This window comes from Ursus maritimus, unplaced genomic scaffold, assembly GCF_017311325.1.
Source record: "Ursus maritimus isolate PB19 unplaced genomic scaffold, ASM1731132v1 scaffold_10, whole genome shotgun sequence".
Lineage (NCBI taxonomy): Eukaryota > Metazoa > Chordata > Mammalia > Carnivora > Ursidae > Ursus > Ursus maritimus.
This window is the reverse complement of record NW_024423344.1, coordinates 52952708-52973730: the sequence shown is the minus strand read 5'-3', so window position 1 is coordinate 52973730 and position 21023 is coordinate 52952708. Positions and strand designations below refer to the sequence as shown.

Sequence of the window (21023 nt, the reverse complement as noted above, 5' to 3'; positions counted from 1 at the left end):
TATAGAGCTGAGCGAGAAAAACAAGGCTAAGTGAATCACAAAGGTGGAGAAACCAGCCAGGGGAGTGTGAGAGCCTGTGCAGGTAGGCAGGTGGTCTGCAAATGCCTGCTAGCACTTTTTCTTCCAGTTGGCATAGAACATCTGTTTCTACAGTGAAAGGGTGTGAAGAAAATGACTCAAGTGGTAAGCACTGACATATGCAGGGGAAAGGAAGTGATTTATTTTATATTAAGATTGTTACTGTTGCAAAAATAAAGGCGCAACCTGAATATGTCTCTGTAAGACTTGTATAATATGTGTGTGTATTTAAGAGAAAGATTGTATATTTTTATGAAATCATAACACAATAATACAGGGCTCTGAAAATCTAATTAGCACAATGACTAAAAACAGGAGGCCTGTAAAAAATGATTTTCTGAAATAAGGGTAGAATTCTACCAAGAGTTGAGAAAAAAGAAGAGAGGCAAGGGAACTTAGGAAAGTATAATTCTTCATTTCCATCAGCTAGAAATGTTTACTAAGAAAAATATCAAATAAAAATATTTTAAAAGAAATGCTGGTTATCAATTTTCACTATGTTAAAGAACTCACTAAGTTCATTATTAAATATTTAGCTGTTGGAATTACTGAAAGTGACAGATTTCTGCCTGAAATCAGTATCATTATTTTAGCCTCATAGAATGTATAAAAAACAAGACAGGTAATGGAAGATAAAGACTGGTCTTTAGACTTAGAATAGACTCTAGATGTCAAACAGTCCAAACCTCATTTTTACAAATAAAAATCACAGTGCCATAAAGGTGAAGTGACTTTCCCAAGGTCATAGAGCTAGAAATATCAGCAAGGAAGGTTGGTTTGTGGGATTTTTAGCAATAGTAAATGGAGAACTTTCTTTGGAACTGCGATAAGAAGCAGTAAGAGGGGAGCAATATTGTCATGGTACCAGAATAAAGGGAACTGAGTGAAGAATTAGGCCTGCGGGTGGGGGTGGGGTGAATAATCAATTCACAATAAAGGTATGGAGAGTATATAGGGTCCCAGAAAATAAAAAAAGGACCAGAGAACAAAATTGCAATAAATCAACAAAAAGCAAATGTGATGTGAGTTAATTATTTATTAAAATTCCTCTAATGAAATCTAAGGAAACATGGTACTTATTGGTGCAGTTTAACTGGGTAGACACAAAGCAGGTAGCCCCATAGGTCATTACAGGTTTACTTCCTTTTCTGAATGAAAAAGACAGCAATAGGAGATATTGAGTATCTGAAATAAAACGTTGTTGATATGTTACTTTTAAACACTTGGCAAAAATATTTATCTACCAGAAGTGGGTGAGAGGCAGGGAGAAGGAAAACTTTTTTTCTTTGAAGATATCACTTCAAAATTAGAAAGCATTGAAATGAAGAGAATAGTGTGTGGGGGAAAAAAAAAAGCTATCCAAATTGTTTTTTCTTACATAATTTCTCAGTTATTTTATAGAGTGAAACATGGAACAAAAATCTTATTGTTGCATTTTAGAAGATGGAACATTTTGGATAGCCGCTCTGACCTCGCTAGTCTCCTCCGTCTGCCAGGGCCTCACGTGCCCTCTAGCAGTGCTCCTGCTGCCCTGTTATTGGCCCTCCACACATTTGACTCCCCCGCCCCTGACAGCACCACATCTCTGTTATCAGGGTATGTCGCTTACAGTGAGTATCTCACAATATAAAATTATTAAGCTTACAAGTGCTTTTCTTGTCATGAGAATAATGCTGTTATATAATAAACGTACGGTAATAATAGTAGTCTCACATTTGTGACAAATGGGATGAAATGGTATTGTCATACAGACAGATGCAAGAGGGAAAGTTTTTCAAGTACTGTCTTCAGAAATAATGTTACAAGGGCTTATGCAAGTGCTTTCAAGGTAGGGAACGTAAATGAAAAGCAGATTTTTCTCCCTAACAAAATTGCCAGTGGGTAAGGCAAAGGTTCAGGAAAACAGGAGGTTTCTAATATATTAACCACCCGTCCAATGTCTGGCAGCAATTAGGAAAATAAACAGGATCCTGAGTTGAATTAACAGCACCAATTAAACTTTCCTGCAAACGCACTTATATCGATAACTAGTGGGGCAACATCTGGAAAATTATTCACAAAAATGATGCCTGACATTTCTGATATTCTCAAAGAAAACAAACAAAAAATTAAAAATAACAGATGGGTAGGTGATACGAGCTTTGTACCAAAAGGGAACTAATTCTGACTTTTGCCACAATTTTAAACAAAAGTCAGACCAAGCTTTTTAAATGTTTAAAAGGTACAAGTACCTTTTTGTCTATTTTTGTAGGCAAAGAACTATTTCTAAATATGAGCTAAGGCATAGAAATTCAAAAAATTATGTTTAAGTTAGATACTAGAACCTTACAAAACTGAAAGTTAGGTAAGGGTATTGCACTTAACGCACATTTGAAAAACTTGACAGAAATAGTATTTTGAAATCATATAAAATCCTTAATATTTTCAGCAAATTTTTGATTATAGAAGCCTTTGAAGAGTGTTTTTTTTTCAAATAAAAAATCCACTGTATAAAATAATTCCTCTTTTATTTATCTCAGCTGCATGTTAGGAATCCAAGTTATGAATATGTTGTATTAAAAAGCTTATCGTAAATATTTTTTTTGAAATTTAGAAAACATTTCTCTATGAAATCACAGTAATGGTAGTTTGCTTTCTAGAGTTCTCAATAGTCTCTTTAATCTATGTGCCCAGAAATACAGTATCAGTTGCATTATTTCAACTATGCCTAACCAATTTTCCTTACTCAAAAAGTGCATTCCAAATTCTAATTTAGAAGGTGAGGAATCATCAGAAGTCTGATTGTGTTTGTTTGTGTGCAGTGAAGTGACAGGAGATAGGCTTCAAGAAAAGTACTTTAAAAGCCCAAACACAATGAATTGCTAAGGAAGTTGGTGGTCACTGGGAGAAACTGATGTTGGGAAACCAGTCCTAAAATATGGAAATAATATAGGCCAAATAAGATTGCACAGCATTGGATTTTGGAGATGAGAAGTATTTAAGAAACTTAAAAATACTTAACCATGGGGAAATTGAACTAATTTATGGTGGAGAGCCACACAGAGCAAAAAGTTAAATGAGGCTCTCAAGTTGAGCATGGAGAAATAAAAGAATGGAGATAGCAAGAGCTGGTTTGCCTGGGAAAATGAGGTATTTAATAATGGATATATTTCATTTGAGATACTAGTAAAATAGAGTTGATGATAATTACAGGAGTTTTAGTTTTATCCTAATTCTGAATGAAATTATGGGAGAGAAGAGGATTTGGAGAAATGGATATATTTAAGGTGTTATAAAAGTGAGTGGTGAAAAAGAATTCAAAAATATGAAAGAAGAACTTGAAGAGTGTTCCTTCTGGGAAGCCAAGGAAGAGTACGTGTCACAGAAGGGCTTGCTTAATAAATAAAATGCTTCAGAATGGTAGGCAAAGATGAGAAATGAAAAAGGACCAGTAGAATCTTCACATACTACCCATTCTTATGCCATATATTATTCCCAAACTTGTCTGCTTCAATTTTTTAAATTTTTTTATTACGTTCAGTTAGCCAACATATAGTACATCATTAGTTCTTGATGTAGTTTTTTTTTTTTTAAATAGGATTTATTTCTACCATCTACTTCACAAGAAGATATCAGTTTTATCTTGTTGGTGAAATAATATTTCAGTTTTTATAAGTCAGTTTTTATTTCATTAGACTCTATCTCTAGGCTTCACAATTTTCTCCAGAAAATTATCCAGTATCTGGGATAATGACTGGCCTGTAGAAGTCATTGAATAATGGTATGTTAGATAAAAGTATGATATTGGTATGGGGATATGAAGGCATGATTGGGAATAAAAGTGAAAGGGACTTGGGGAACACTGAGACAGTGAAGTACGAAGTCTACCTGAACTGTCTGAACTGCATATAGGTATAAGGTAAGGTGGAGCTTTGGAAAGACGTGTCACAGGTTTGCTCAATCTTGCCTCAAATTTCATTAGATTCCATTGCACTTCTTTAAATCTTTCACTGTTAGGTATGTTCACCTTGTCTTCACTTCACAAATTTTTCTGAAGTCTAGAATTCCATTTTGTCAAAGTATCAGTTTAAAAAGTCAATAATTCCCTTAAATATTACTTTGTTTTCAAATATAACTTGGAACTTTAAAAGCCTTTAGCTAATGAAAAGCCACATACAGTAATTTTGAAATCCTACCAAAAAAATCTATGCCAATATATGCAGAATATTCCTGCAGGTTACCAAAGCCACATTTAATAAAAATGTAAATCCAGTAAAAGTTTCTAATAATTCTGCTTAATTAAAATTTTACCCATGTATAATGAATTATTAGGAAATATTCCCTTATTTCTTACCAACACGTACATGGCATGGCTCTCTCCTCACCTCTGCCCCACTATTACCTTCTTAATAAGTTATTTGTGTTTCTGACAAGGTAAATTAAAGCCAAGTTTTTGTGTTATTCTGCCCTCCTTCTCACCCTTAACCTGAACTTGGCATTATGACAGTTTGGAAAGAGAGGGATGACGTCAGCTCTTCTTTGAGCTTTTGAGTCCCTTCCTTTCAATTTCCTCTCATTTTTCACCCATCTTTGGTTACTTTCTTTGGCTCTTGATGGAAGGTAACCAGCATGATAGGATAAATGACTTATATAAGGGGTTTAACTTTGAATCATTAAAATCTATGCTCGTGCTCCTAAAGGCTTTCAGAGCCACATGGGGACTTCAGCACCAGGGATTTGGGTGTGAGGAGCAAAGACATTACAAACTTGTGATCTACATTGTGCTTTCTTTCTTTTCTTTCTTCTTTCTTTCTTTCTCTTTCTGTTTTTGTTTTTTTTTTTTTAATTTGAGTTCCTCTTCTTTCTATCCATCTGCCAATCTGGAGAATCCCCTAGGACGGATATTTAAAGTGGAAATTTGCACTACCTAACCTTCATTAGCTATATTTCCCACCACTGTTGTCCACATCCTCTGTGGATCAACATGGGTGAACCGTGCTTCTCCCTAAAATCTTTTATTTCTCAAATTTGAATATTTTAGGTCCTGCGTAACTATTGTAATTTAATGTAAAATATTCTTCTATGCAGCCACATCCTTACATTAGAAAAGCTTGACTGCTCTTGCTCTGAGATTCTCCTAACCTCTTTAAATGAGTTCTGTTTGTAAACTTCAACATGGCTTTTACCTGTCCTTTTCTCCTTTACCTAAAGTACAAAGACGTCTGGCCATTGATCTTTGTTGTTGTTTCACATGGGTTGTCATTCAATTGCTGCATCAAATCCTGTGTGTAAAAGATGCTTCTGTGCCTCCCTGAGTTTTTCCCAATTTCCAAAACTTCAACAATAGTTTTTCAGTCACAAAGTTGTGAAGTTTATTTCCTAACTGTAGTTTTCCTTCTTACTCTTATTAAACCTGACTCCCAGATTGGGATGGTTCCATGAGGATGAGCCTTTGTTTGTGGTGATATGCTTAAGTTATTCTTCATCTGATGGAAAATCTTCCATGCAATATGTGTCTAAGTTTCCCTTCATTTTTGTTAACTAATTCCAATCACTTTCTGTGGTTAATTCATAGGATACAGCTAAAATCTTAATATTTACTACCTAACATCCATGGGGGGGGGAGGTCCTGAGTCAAGACAGACTACCACACACACAAAAAAAAAATGCATCTCTGGATGTTCAAGCCAAGAGAATTACTATGGCTAGGGTTTTCATTTTTCTTCACTTATCTTCTTTCTCACCTTCTCCTCACCCAATCCCCAAAACTCACAAAGAAACAAACAAGAGCTTATTTGGGAGCACACTGTGGGGTTGCTTCCCAGAGAAGTGCCACACTGAAGCTTAAAGTTGATCCCGACAAAGTTGCCTCTTTGTTCCTGTAAGGTAGTGAAGATAGTAATGAGGATTGAGAAGATATTAAAATGAAACAAAATTAAAACTACAGGGGAAAGAATCTAGGCAGCCAGTTTTGTACCATTCAGATCTGTCTGGTACCACCAGTCTGAAACCCAAAAATTTACACACTGTGGTTATGCCTATTTTAATGTGAATTTGTCTTGGCCCTAGGAACAAATCTTCTGTTATCACCAAAACCAGATTCTCATTGATTAGACACCCTGGATTTAATCCATTTCTAATACAAAGACCTAATTTCTCATGGATAAGATATTGGTTTGGGACTGCAGAGCAAGTCTCTTTCATAAACCTTGTCAGGAAGACCAAAGATAGATGGCCAGGGTCCTAAATCCTGAAGTCCTCTATATCTCCTACTGATTCATGTGTGAAAACACAGAGTAGACAGTCCAGGAAAACCACTATTGTTAGTTTTAGGAGCCACAATGAATAGCACAGAATGTTCTCTACTGTCCTTGCCTTAGATTCCATGTATTTCCTGTCCTTGAGCCCCAATAGGACAATAGGAGAGAAGAGGTAAAGCAATTTTTAACTTAAATCACAATTGACCTTACCACAGTGTTAGACACATAAGTGTTATAAAGAGGTAGAATGGGGGTGTGGGTCGCTCAGTTGGTTAAGCATCAGACTTCCACTCAGGTCATGATCGCAGGGTCCTGGATTGAGCCTGTGTTGGGCTCTGTGCTCAGTGGGGAGACTGCTTCTCCTTCTCCTTCTGCCCCTCCCCCTGCTCATGCATGTTCTCTTTCTCTCTCTCTCTCTCTCCCCACCCCCTCTCAAATAAATTTAAAAAAAAAAAATCTTTCTGAAAGGAGAGAGATAGAATGGAGGGGAAAGGAATCATAAACATTTTTGTACAAAATAATGAACTTTGTTTCTTCTTACATTTTGATAACTCATTTAAAAGTAATGTTGCTTCTTTTTGGGTATTGTGAATACCTATGAAATGCAATAACTTAAATAAATATTTCAAATAAAAAGCATTCTATTCTACTTCTCAACTTGGTAAGATCAATAGCCTGACAAATTTTTTTTATTCCATGGCAAAAATGGGGAAGGATGATGTAATGTATTACTGTGATTATTCATTCCACCCTCTCAATCACCAGGCCATCAATAATGGGAAAAGGGGATAATGGACAAGTAAGATCTTTCTCAAGGGTCACAAAAACCTGTAGGAAGAGTACACAAGTGTTAGATCAAAGTAAGATCAATACTAGTTAATGAAATTAAAAGATTATGTTCTTCAACCCTACTTTATAATAGGAAAAACAAGGCCCAAAGTAATAAAATTAGCTAGTCATAGTGAAAAACCAAGAAAATGACCACCAGGCGCAGAGAGTAAGTCTGTTGACTTCCAGTATGATATTCTTTCCATCTTTGTAAAAGAGATGCATTTTTTATCATCTTGCGCTGCATTTGTTGTGTCTAGGAACCCCCCACCTAATATGACAAAACATCTCCCATAATTGAAAGTTGAAAATGCCAGATATTTTGTAAGCTCCCATGCAGCTTAGGTATGGATGCATGGGATCAGCAGTCAATCAGATGTTCTCAGTACAGACTTCAAAATAGAAACAAGTAAAGCAAGAAAAGCAAGGGTTTGTAGAACTGAATCTGGTAAAAGCAGTGGCAGCAGTAGCAGAGTCTCGGTGGGACTGTCACATGATTCTGGAAGCACTGTCCAGAGTCTGTCCAATGACAGTGGGTTCATAGTGGAAGCTGTGGGATTTTGTCCACATGTGGTGGCAGTGGTGTCTTCACGGCCAACTCAGAGACTTCGTTTTGGTCTATAAGATACAGAACAAACAGGAAAGCTGAGAGGTGCCCAAGAATAAATAAGTCACATAGGTGACTTATGACACTCTGCCTGAGCCCAGATGCGGGGCTTTTGGGTTGTCAAGTACGCTGATGATCTGTAGATCTGGCTGAAGTGTGCTCTGAACAGCCATTGACTCCAGCAGACCTTACTATATGGGGCTTGATAATAAGGAGTAAAGTTAATTAGTTTGTCATGTTTTTCTTATTTCAGTTTCCATGTTTATTTTCTTTTTAAATATGTGTTAGAAATTAAAAGTTGATGAAATCAGAAGTGAAAAAATAGCAAAAGGGAAAAATTAATTCATTAATATCTGACTGTACATATACAGTCAACCTGGAGGGGACAAGGACTATCAAACTACTTTAAGAAATGTCACATAGTCCAGCCACTGAAATTAAACAACTCAAATGTGTACTGATCATTTTGTTGCCATTTACAGAACTATTCTAAACAAATGACTGTCATGAATCCAGCTTGCTTAAAATAGAAGTTTGAAAGATGTTTTTGACACAAGCTCCCTGCATTTTTTGTTGTGTTTTGTTGCTGTGCACTGGTGTAAACAGTGGCCATGTTTCATGGAAGGTATTGATGCAACATCTAGTGAGAATTAAGGCCATCCTCTGTAACAGTAATTTCTGTAGCTTCCAAAATAACACCACTGTCTCCAACTTCTCTGAGCTTTCTGAAAAAGAGATCTGTGATAGTGTGATTTATAATTAAAAATATATATAATTAACCCTTGAACAGCATGGATTCAATTCAAGAGTAGTGGGTCCACTTTTCTGGATTTTTTTTTTTTTTTGATACAGTACAGCGCTATACATGTGTTTTCTCCTCCTTGTGGTTTTCTTAATAGCATTTTCTTTTCTCTAGCTTACTTTACCGTAAGAATACAGCATATAACAGATATAACATACAAAATATGTGTTAATCGACTGTTTATGTTATCTGTAAGGTTTACAGTCAACTTTAGGCTATTAGTAGTTAAGTTTTGGGGAAGTCAAAAGTTATACCCAGATTTTTGACTGCATGGGGGTTGGCACCCCTAACCTCGACATTGTTCAAAGGTCAACTGTATTTATTCTTCATCCCCTTCCTGGCATAAAGCTCCTCACACCCTTGGAATTTCCTAAGCGAGGAGAGCCATACAGGTTTCTTTTGTTATGTTAATAAGGTGACTTTTGGACTGCACCTAAGGATGGGGAGTTGGTTGCCCAGGAGAACCAACAATGTGATTAGAGGGTTGGAACTTTCAGATCAACCCCCCTGACCTCTGGGGAGGAGAAAGAGGGTGGAGATTGAGTTCAATCAGTCACCAAGGCCAATGATTTAATCAATCATGCCTTTGTATTGAAGCTTCCATAAAAACTCAAAAGAACGGAGTTCGGAGAGCAGCATGTGGAGGTGCTGGAGATAGCGCACCTGGAAAAAGCCGAGAAGCTCCACACCTTTCCCAATACCTTGCCCTTACATCTCTTCCACCTGGCTACTCCTGACTTACATCCTTTTATAATAAATTGGTAATCTAGTAAGTAGAATGTTCTATGAGCTCTGTGAGCCACTCTAGCGAAGTAATCCAACTAAAGATGGGGATTAAAGGAACCTCCAATCTATAGCGAGGGTCAGAAGCAGAGGAGACAACCTGGGCTTGCAACTAGCATCTGAAAGGGGGCAGATACTCTCATAGGACTGAATTCTTAACCTGTGGAATCTGTTGCTATCTCCAGGAAGGAAAATTGCTTGGTGGTGTGGGGAACCTCTCCCTCCCCCACATAGTGGAATTAGGTACAGAAACTTATGGATCTTTTTTTATTTGAAATGTGTGGCTTTTCTGCTCCAGAAAATGAAAGGCTGATAAATTTCCCTGTTTACAGTAAGCCTGTATATTGGCCTTAGCAAATCCTATCTCCAGGAACACAAAACAAAACGAACAGAAAAAAGAAAATCAGATTGGTAGAAGCAAAAACTATGCTAAATACATATGTATTACAATTGCCTCATGTTTTTGCAAACCTAGTATCTTTCCCTTCATCCTTGATTTTTGCTGATTTCAATGTTGAAGAATGCCTTAGACATTTTTCAAAAAATATCTTCCACAACGCCTAATGTAGTATTTTGTGTGTAGGTGTTTAATTATTAGCTAGTGTCAATCAAGTCTCGGTACAAAATATCAACCCGTTATCAAAATTATATTCAACTACCCTTTCAATTTAACAGATTTCCATTTATAAAATGCCAAAACAAGGAATATAATCAATGTGTGACAAATTACATATCCAAATTTTCTATATTAGCAAGTCTAGAATGTAACATGGAACAAATCATGAATATTTGCCATTTTTTGCTCAAAAAGAATGTCATCTGAAAAAACCTTGCATAAATTCTATGTAATTTATTGCTCATTCTAATGATATTCATGTCTATCTTAATATTTTCGCTTTATTTTACCTATTTACAAATTTCAATACTGTAGTGTTGTCTGTTGGATAAGCCAAGGAATATATGAATTGGAAATAATTTCAACAATACTAAAGACTATGTTTTATTAAATATATTAGGAATTTTACCTATCTTGATGTCATATTAGACTTAGCATAGCAGAAAGCAATTGATAAATATTGTAGAATAAAAAATAAATAAAATTTTATTTAGTTATTAAACAAAAATGAACATTTCAAGAGCATCATCATTTATTTTAGCAACCACTATTTCAGGGCAGTTTCCTTATATCATCAACTCATTTTTATTAATTGGATATTAGCTTTATTTTAGATTAGAGACATTGATAATATAGAAGATTAAAGCTTACAAAGTAAAAAGTTAAACAAATATTCAAATACTCTTATGTTTTCTCACCCAACTGTGACTTAGTTACTATTTTGTAGAATTTAATGAATATTACATATGGACAATACCTATAAAATTTATTTATTTTCATCCCATAAACAATTCCACTACTTTGGGGGCACACGGGTGGCTCAGTCGGTTAAGCAGCCTCCTCTTGGTTTCAGCTCAGGTCATGATCTCAGAGTCCTAGGATTGGGCCCTGCCTCAGGCTCCATGCTTAGGACAGAGTCTGCTTGTCCCTCTCTACCCCCTCCTCCCTACCCCTCCACTTCTGTTCCTCGTGCCCCACGCCCTCGCTCTCTCTCTTTCTCTCAAATAAATAAAATATTAAAAAAAAAGAAAACTCCACTACTTTGAATTATGTGAATTATGTGTAGTAAAATAGTCTATCTCACCTCCTAATCATTTAGAGAGATTAAAGGAAATTATGCCCACAAGGACTATAAGGGGGGAAAAATGATTTGAGTTCCAATGAAGAATATTCTATACCTGAAACTTTGCAAAAATAAAACTTCATCAAGAGAACAGTTTCTTTAGCCTAATGTCCTCCAGCTTCATCCATAAGCCAGTCACAGAGGAAACAAATGCTGCATGATTCCACCATATAAGGTATCTATAATGGTCAAACTCATAGAAACAGAGGATACAATTGTAGTTGCCACGGCTGCCAGGGGCCGGTATTGAAACAACTGAGGAGTTATTCGGTGAATACCGTGTTTCAAAGGTTTGGAGTTCTGTGTGAAACATATTACCTGTCACATATGTGCACATAGTCGAACAAGTCTGCCAGTGCCATTTTCCCAACACCGTTTGCTCTCTTCGTGTTTTTGTGTCACATTTTGGTAATTCTCACAATATTTCAAACTTTTTCACTATTGTTATATTTGTTATGGTGATCTGTGATCCGCGATCTTTGCTATTACTATAGTAATTGTTTTGGGTCACCACGATCCACACCCATATCACAGGGCAAACTTAATGTTTTGTGTGTTCTGACTGCTTTACCAACCATCCATTCCCCTATCTCTCTTCCTTTATTTGGTTTTCTCTTCCCTGAGATGCAACAGTATTGAAATGAGGTCAATTAATAAACTTAAGTTATGGTCTCTAAATGTCCATGTGAAAGGAAGAGTCACATGTCTCCCACTTTAGATCAGAAGCTAGAAATAATTGAGCCTAGTGAGGAAGGCATGTCAAAAAGCTGAGATAGGCCAAAAGCTAGGCCTCTTGTGCCAAACATTTAGCTAAGTCGTGAATGCAAATGAAAAATTCTTGAAGGAAATTAGAAGTGCTATCCAGTGAACAAATGAATGATGAAAGAGCAAAATAGCCTTATTGATGATGTGGAGAAAGTTTTAGTGGTCTGGATAGAAGATCAAACCAGCCACAACAACATTATTAAGCCCAAGCCTAATCCAGAAGAAGACCTAACTCTGTTCAATTCAGTGAAGTTTGAGAGAGGTGAGGAAACTGCAGAAGGAAAGTTTGAAGCTAATGCAGGTTGGTTCATGAGGTTTAAGGAAAGAAGCCATCACCATAATGTAAAAGTGTAAGGTCAAGAGCAAGTGCTGATGTAGAAACTACGGCAAGTTATCTAGAAAATCTAGCTAGGGTAATTAATGAGGGCGACTACACTAAAGAAAGATTTTCAGTGTAGATGAAACAGCCTTTTATTGGAAGAAGATTACATCTAAGACTTTTATAACTAGAGAAGAGAAGTTAATGTCTGGATTCAAAGCTTCAAAGGACAGGGTGACTCTTTTGTTAGGGGCTGTTGCAACTGGTGACTTAAAATTGAAGCCAATGCTCATTGACTATTCTGAAAATCATAGGGCCCTTAAAAAAAGTAAAAGATTCCTTTCAAAATATTACTGCTCATTGACAATGTACCTTGTCACCCAAGAGATCTGATGGAGAAAAACCGTGAGAAAAGTGTTTTCATGCCTCCTAACACAACATCCATTCTGCAGTCCATGGATCAAGAAATAACGTTGATTTTCAAGTCTTATTATTTAAGAAATACATTTTGTAAAGCTATAGCTTCTATAAATAGTGATTCTCCTAATAGATCTGGGAAGAGTAAGTTGAAAATATCCCAGAAAGGAGTCACCATTCAAGATAACATTAAGATCATTCATGATTCATTAAAAGAGGTCAAAATATCAATATGGACCTGAGTTTGGAAGAGGTAGATTCCAACCCTCATGGATGATTTTGAAGGATTCAGACTTCTTCAGAGGAAGTAACTGCAGATATGGAAAATAGCAAAAGAACTAGAATTAGAAGCAGAGCCTAAGGTGTGACTGATTTGCTGCAATCTCATGACAATATTTAACAGGTGAAGAGTTGCTTCTTACGGATAAGCAAAGAAAGTGGTCTCCTGAGATGGAATCTACTTCTAGTGAAGATACTGTGAAGATTTTTCAAATGATAACAAAGGATTTAGAATATTACATAAAATTAGTTGATAAAACAGCAATAGGGTTTGAGAGGATTTACTCCAATTTGAAAGACGTTCTACTGTGGGTGAAATGCTATTAAACAGCATTGTATGCTACAGAGAAATTGTTTTTGAAAGGAAAAACCAATCACTGCAGCAAACTTCACTGTTGCCTTATTTTTAAAAATTGCCACAGCCACCCCAACCATCAGCAGCCCACCACCCTGATCAGTCAGCAGCCATAAACATCCAGACAAGACCCTCCCTCGGCAAAAAGACTATGGCTTATTGAAAGCTCAGCTCAAATGGTGACTAGCATTTTTTAGAAATAAAGTCTTTTTAACTAAGGTATGTACATTGTTTTTTCAGACATGTCATCGCAAACTTTATAATAGACTACAGTATAGTATAAACCTAATTTTCATATGCACTGGGAAACCAAAAAACTCATTTGACTGCTTTATGTCCATATTTGTTTTATTGTGGTGGTCTGGACCTGAACCTGCCGTACCTTCAGAGTACGTAGAATACATCAGAGAATTGTCTCTCCAACCTTTCAGGCTGCGTTTGCACATAGTCTGAACAGACTCCTGCAGACAACTTCTGAGAAGAACCTGAGGAAGAAAATTAGAAAAATATGTGATAAACATTTGAGCTGGAAAGCTGTCAATGAATAGGGAGTTTTCCCCCCTTGCTACAGTTCAAGTAGAGGTGACATGGGGTATCAAAAGCATCTGCTACCGTTTCTCAAAAATGATCTTCAGATATCCTACACAGATAGTTAGTGGTTTCTGTGTACCAGGTACTAAGCCATTGTTCCTGTCTTTTCTTTCACTTCCAACATATTTTGAGGTGTTATGTATGAGTATGTTTTCACAATATAAAAATGCAAGTCAATTCCGTGTAACATTTATGAAGTCCTTTTAAGAGATCAATTCTACTAAACTATATTGATTGCATAAATTATTTCCTTTTCAACCAGTCGCGCATTGTAATTCACAGCCAGAGGCTGAGAAATTGAGTACAGCCTACTAAAACATCTGGCCTGAGCTTGCTCTATAAAACTCCATAGGATGTTCTGTTGCTAATGTTATTGAATAGTTCAAATGCTTGAATTAGATTCTTATCAAGTAATGTCAGCCAATCTGTTATTTAATCATTGCTCAATACTCTTCATAAAATTCAGAAAATAATAGGGATATATATTAATTTCTGTCCAGATTAACCACATCCTTCCTTTGTTAAACAGAAATTTGAAGCTCTGCATTCTTTATGTTTTATTCTGCATGAGTAAAATAAACCACAATCTAGGAATTAGGAACTATTGAAATTGGATTAAATTGTTCTTGGTTCTAATTACATTGATTACAGAAAAATAATATGCATTGGGCTCCTGAAAGAATATCCTATGCAATGACAGATTTATAAATAGCAGTGGCATAATTGGCTCACAACATCCTGTGATATCAAAAGATTTCATCTGAAACTTCAAAGAATCATGCTTTCTTTTGTAATTCCAGAACTGTCTGTGATTACTTTCTTTGAGCAGTTGGTGTTTATTAGCAAGGAAGTGGAGTTAGATTGACATCACATGCCTTCCTATACAGAATGTGGTCTCTGGACCAGCTGCATGGACGTGACCTGAGAGGCTGTTAGAAACAGAGGCATTCAGGCTACTCCCCAGATATACTGAATCACAATCTGCGATCCTGAAAGATACTCGGGTAATTCATAATCGCTTAGCATTTAAGAAACACAGCTCTAAATACCAGGGGTTTTAATTGAAGGTATATCTTATTTGTGGAATCGCAGATGGATAATGATGATGTCCTGTGCTTTACACCAGTTAGGCCACGGGCTTTCTTTCCCTGGCTTGCACAACTGAGAAACAGCCTTCTGGGCAGCTACCCAACAACTGTTCCCAACTTCCTCCCTTCTGCCTTTATTCCTATCCCTTTGACAAGGCCAAGGTCTTGATAAACAATGAGAATATTCCAGTCCCATGGAGTGAACCAGAACTATCTTAAACCAATTTCATTTTTTCCTTTTTTATACCTGAGATTGGTTTAGGCTTGGACAGTGACAATATTCTAAGCAGATTTACATTAATCCTGCATTATACAAATCCTGTAGAAGGTATCTATACAGAAGTAGAGTTCAAAGTAGAGTTCAATACACTACAAGAAATCAGCAAAGACTAAAAACATAGTGTGTCAAGATTTCTGGGGGGGGGGGAGAAATATAATTCAACTATGAAGTAGTGATATCTTTTTCTCTATTTTTAATGTGTATTGGTGCTCTTTTCTCTTCGTTTAAGAATGCTTCCTGCTAATGATCCTATTACACACAGACACAAATGTGCTCTGAGGAAATCAGTGTATCACAGTCTTAAACTTAGAGGTCAATTATGTTGGAAAAACATGTCTTCTCTCATGTGAACTTTTGCATTTTGGAAACTTTGATGAGATCTGGAGTTGGCTAAATGAGTAATGTTAACCTTAAATTTAAGGAAGTCAGAAGGCTCTGTATTTGACAAGAGACCTCAGAGAAGTCACAGAGCTAAAATGCTTTTTAGTGGACCTGGGCAAAAGACAACACCAACTTGCTCAAGAGATCTCCTTTCCCTTACTGGCATAACCTCAGGAAATTTCTACCAATGATCCTAGCTCTGCAACTTTCTAGCTGAAATATCTGGAAACCTTTGGCTTTCTATCTCCAAAAGAAATATCTTTCTCAAAATCAGATCTCCAAATACCAAATAAGCACTCATGGATTTAGCAGGGAAAAACAACACAGTGTTTTTAAAGCTGGACATTAATTTTCACTTAGTCCCAGAGAGAATAATGGGTTATATTAACAGATTTATTCTTTTAAAATTTAGAAAAGTTTCTGATCTGAGAGAACTAGTGGTTATTTTGTGAAGAAATTGAAATCAGAGAGCTTAAGTGGTTTTCCCAAAGTCTCACCTAATTAGGGCCAAAATCATGACTTTCTTACCTTAGTCTTATATTTCTCCCTGCCTCTTCATTTCACAATCATCGATATCTCCAATAAGTTATTTCATGGTTCACAGCATACTATTCCTTGTGTATCAGTTCTATGAGAATGTATGCTTGATTTCAGACTCTGGACAAATGTAAAGAAATAAATCACACTGATATCCTATGTTTGCTTTTTAACAACAGGACAAGAAACATCAAATTTCTAATTGTGTACCTTCTTGTTGACTGAAGAAGTTTATTACCAAGGTTTTTGATGGTCATAGAGTGAATATAATGATTATGTGTGTTTCTTCTATGAAAACTATGGAGTCATTCACAGATTTTTTAAAGAACTATACTTTCCAGAACTTTAATGACATAAAATTGTGAAAAATCATAATTATTGACCAATTTACTTGCACTAAAATTTAATCCTTCTATTTTGATATCTGCAAATTATATATAACCTGTAGGTTGAATTCTTATTTGTTCATCTTTTATATAGCTGGATAGCTTTTAGTTGCTACTGTAACTGATACGTATTTGTATGATTTCAGAATGTCAAATTATAATAGTATGTATCCAAAAATATTTTCAATCTCTGTTTGTTGTAATCTTAGTATTAACTTCAATAATCATATTAGTGCTAATCCTATATTAAGTTTATTTCTTATAAATTTTTATGTGTGCAGTTTTCTGTCATTGATTTATATGGGTGTTACCTTTATAATTATTGGCATTTGTCACCTAACATTTCAGGACATTGGCCTATCTGTAGATTTCTTTTTACTTTAATAAACAGTATTGTAATTATAAAATACTTCAGCTCAGAGAAACTCTGAGCCCGTGCTATCTCAATGTAGGCATCATCCTATCTCTAATAATCTGATAGGTGAATATCCACAATCAGGTGGATTTCAGGTTCCATTCCATTCAAAGTACTTGTTTATATGGAGTTAAAGTTTTCTCATCAGAATTTCAGTATATTAGGGGGCGCCTGGGTGCCTCAGTCAGTTAAGCATCTGCCTGGGGGGCTCAGTCAGTTAAGCGTCTGCCTTCAGCTCAGGCCATGATCCCAGCGTCCTAGGATCAAGCACCATGTCAGGCTCTCTGCTTGGCGGGGAGCCTGCTTCTCCCTCTCTCTCTGCCTGTGGCTCACCCTGCTTGTACTCTCTGTCTCTCTCTCTCTGTCAAATAAACAAATAATATCTTAAAAAAAAAACAAAAAAGAACTTCAGTGTATTGGATGGCATGAGTTTGGCCCTTTGAAGTAACATAGAATAAGTCTATCATTTTTCAAGGCGATATTTTTTTATTTATTTGTATTTTTAATATTAAGCTTTAGTTATCACATTGCACTTTCCTCTTTTCCAGCCCCTGAAATGATGGTGGTGATGGTAATATCTGGTATTTACTGAGCACATAGCATGGGCCAGGAATGATCTATAGTCTTTGACATGTATCAGCATATTTAATTCCCCCAATAGACCCATACAGATGATACTAGTATCCCCACTTACCATATGGGTACACTGAGGCTCAGAGAGATTGGACCGCTTTCTAGGAGTCATATCAGCTAAAAACCGGCATGTGAGAAGCAAATGTAGGTTTCTCTGACATCAAAGCCACGTTTTCCCCACCATATACTCTGCCTTTTGCTCTAGCTCATGTTCCTTTATCCCTTCTTCTTATGACAGGATTCTCAAACTCATCACCAAAGTCTTTCACTCCCAATGCTTTTACTGATGAATTTTTTCTTAGTGTTGCTGTATAATCCATATATTTATTATATCGTGTTGCTATTTTAATAAAGGATTCCATTTCAGTAAAACTTTCAGCTTCCCACACTAAGTTGCTGTTGCAAAATATGAGTTGCTGAGCCTTGTTCCTCTAAATAGCTAAAAATTTCAGTTATTCTTTTATGTTGTACATATTTAAGTACTTCCCAGTAAGCACTCTCATCCTCCTCCAAATGCCAATTGGTTACTGTGGAGACATAAATGGAAGCTAGAAAGCGATCAGGCCACTAATTGATACAGACAGTCAATTAGGGCTTCAAAGGAGCTGGCTCAGTGTTTTACACATGGAGAACATGGGAGAAAGATTATAGTTTGTTATGGCGTAATCTCTGTTGCTGCATTGTGGACTGGAGCTATACATGCTCCTGGATGGTTTCTACAGAAACTAAGCAAGTTTCTCACTGTTTGCTAATGGGTCGGTAGCATTATGGGAAACAATGATATTGTGTGATTTGAACCCATTAGCTTTCCCTTTCTAAAGTCCCAGACTGAACCAATTCCGACTCTGTTAGGTCAAAAGTCTTCTTAATCTCTGTGTTATGCTGATCAAACCTCAAACTGTCGGGTCAAATTATTTCCATTGGGCCAGTTCTATTTGTGATTAATTAAAATTTTTTCTTGATTGCATACAGTTCTTTTAAATGTATAATCCCTTTATTGTGTAGCGAATTGAGAATATGGTCCTAATTTAAAAACAAATACTCATGTGGGCCTCTCAGTATGATGTAAGCCACCAATTTCAGTAAAGGGAAGAAAGAAAAATAAAACATTTTATTATTTTTGTATGAATATATGAGTGCAATAACCAAGAGAAAATTATACCTGACTTGCCTATCGTAGGCAATTATAAGAATTGATTAAAGGGGGGAAATGCTTTATATAAATAAAATGTATATGCAGAAAGCCTTGATTCTGCATTTTTATCCAGCAGTACTTTAGTTTTATAAAAATAATTATGGGGGGCGCCTGGGTAGCGCAGTCGTTAAAGCGTCTGCCTTCGGCTCAGGGCGTGATCCCGGTGTACCGGGATCGAGTCCCACATCGGGCTCCTCGGCTGGGAGCCTGCTTCTTCCTCTCCCACTCCCCCTGCTGTGTCCTCCTCATTAGACTATAGGAATTTGAAAATTCAGGTAAATTTTCCTTAAGGTATAATGCAAATGAAGAATTCGTCTGAAGTTTCATTGTGTGTGTGTGTGTGTGTGTGTGTGTGATTATGTGGGGGTTAACTACGTGATTGTTTATGTTGTGTTTATTATAAGAGACAAGCTATCTTTTTGTTATTTTATTTGTTTTCTACCTGCCAAGAAAATGTATAAATTTTGTGTGAGTTAAAACCATGCACACAAATGTGTTATCAAGAAGGTTGTTAAGCATCACCCTTTCCAAAAACAAAGTCGATTTTCTCACCGTCAGTGGCTTTCCAAAAATGTGAATATAAAGTAAAGCAGGTGAACGTAGCAGTGGCAACAGCTAGAGTATTGCTGAGAACAGCAAAGCCGGCAACGGAAGGCTTCAGGCACCTTGGAGTCCCTGTGGTAACGGGCAGTGAAGAAAGAGATGAAAAGGGGGAAAAGAAAAGAAGCAGGAAGAGGTGGGCAAGAGATTCTCAGAGAGGGACTGGCAGACAAAGAAATACAGGAATTTCTCAGGGCAGGCGGGAAAAAGGAGAGCTCATGAAAAGCCAACAAACTCTAAGATGAAAGAGGACAGAGGGTCCTGCGGGGCTGACGCATTAGCCAAGCACCTGCCGGTGGCCCGGTGGCCCAGGTGTGGAGCAGAGGTCACGTGCTCATTGGCAGGTGCCTGGCTGCTGCAAAGGCTTGGTCACTGGTCCGAGTTGGGAGTAAGGGGATTAGAGTTTGTGAAAGGAACGCGCAGTGCATTTGCAGTAAGACATATCATAGAAAACAGTCTAGCATTTTAATTAAATGTCAGGCAGCTTCTAACTGAGCTGAGTGGTCTGGAAGCCAACGAGTAAAGGAAGCTTGTTTACTCAAAGACTTGAGTCAAGAAGAATCTACTTAAAATCTTTGTATTGAAACATTACCATGGCTCCATAATGTACAATATACTAGATAAGAAATGGGAGGCAATATTGCTTGGCTAGAGCATTTATTCATAATGGAGCCAAAGAGGACTCTGCCACTTGTTAGGTGAGACCTTGGGGGAAGTTACTTAACCTCTCTGTGCTTTCATAGCCTCATCTGTAAAACGTGTATGTAATAGTTCTACCTCCCAGGATTCTTAAGATGATTGAATGAGTTAATATGAGTAAACCGTTTAGAGAAGAGTATGGCACACGGTATCATACAGATTCTTAATTCAATTAAAAAGTGATATTTTGCATAGAATTAACTTTCTTTCATTTCTCTATCCTTTACATATCTGGGCAACCAAATCCATTTACTTGCTTATGTTTCTTTCTGCCATTCAAATTCTGATGCAAGGGGACTTCCTGGCTCTGCGCATGACCTTCCACCCTACCCTTCCTTAAAAGGGAAAATCCTTAAGTAGAAAAACTTTCCAAAACAAAGTTTCAAGTAATCACCCTGTGCTGCAGACTCCAGCCTGATATCAGACTGAAGACACGTGAAAATAATGGGTTTCTTTCTTCCAAATCCGAGCTCTTCTACAGGATTTTCTTCCTCTTGTCCACTTTCTAATGCCTTTGAGTAGTTTTCAAAATATTTTGTCTAGAGTTTATAGTTATATATCAGTCGAAGGTCGATCCACTGGGACCTTATCGAACTTCAATTGAAAGCAGAGCCTCTGAGTTCTATTCTGATAAGATGGGGTGAAAAGGGTAGGGATAGGCCTTCTTTAATGTGGGGCCTTTCCTCAAATGTCTGGAGACCCTTAATTGTCAATTACAGGCAAGAAATAGGCATCACAGCTGAGTACAAATTCTAAGTGCACGGAAATGTAGGTGGACTAGAGAGTAATAAGTTACTGGGCAAACTGTTTTGGAAGCTCGCAAACATCAGGATCTGAACGTATTTCGTCTGGAGCATTAAGTTTCTTCTGAGGAGGATCATTTAGCTGCCTGTCTGGGGTGTTGCTTAGCTACCAGCAAACTCGGCACTGGTATGTTTTAACGTCCAGGTATGCCCTTATTTTCACTTGAGCCTTTATGTCTAGCTTTCTCTGGATCTGAAGAAATA

At 36.9% G+C, this 21023-nt stretch overlaps 1 long non-coding RNA gene across 1 annotated transcript; it reads right to left on the bottom strand.

Moving 5' to 3' along the window:
* Positions 1 to 13562: 13562 nt before the first annotated feature.
* LOC103659193 lies at positions 13563 to 20304 on the bottom strand. The gene is made up of 3 exons (XR_567431.2): positions 19270 to 20304; positions 16080 to 16208; positions 13563 to 13696 (listed from the first exon to the last, which is right to left on the bottom strand). It is a non-coding gene; the product is annotated as an uncharacterized LOC103659193 (long non-coding RNA).
* Positions 20305 to 21023: the final 719 nt, after the last annotated feature.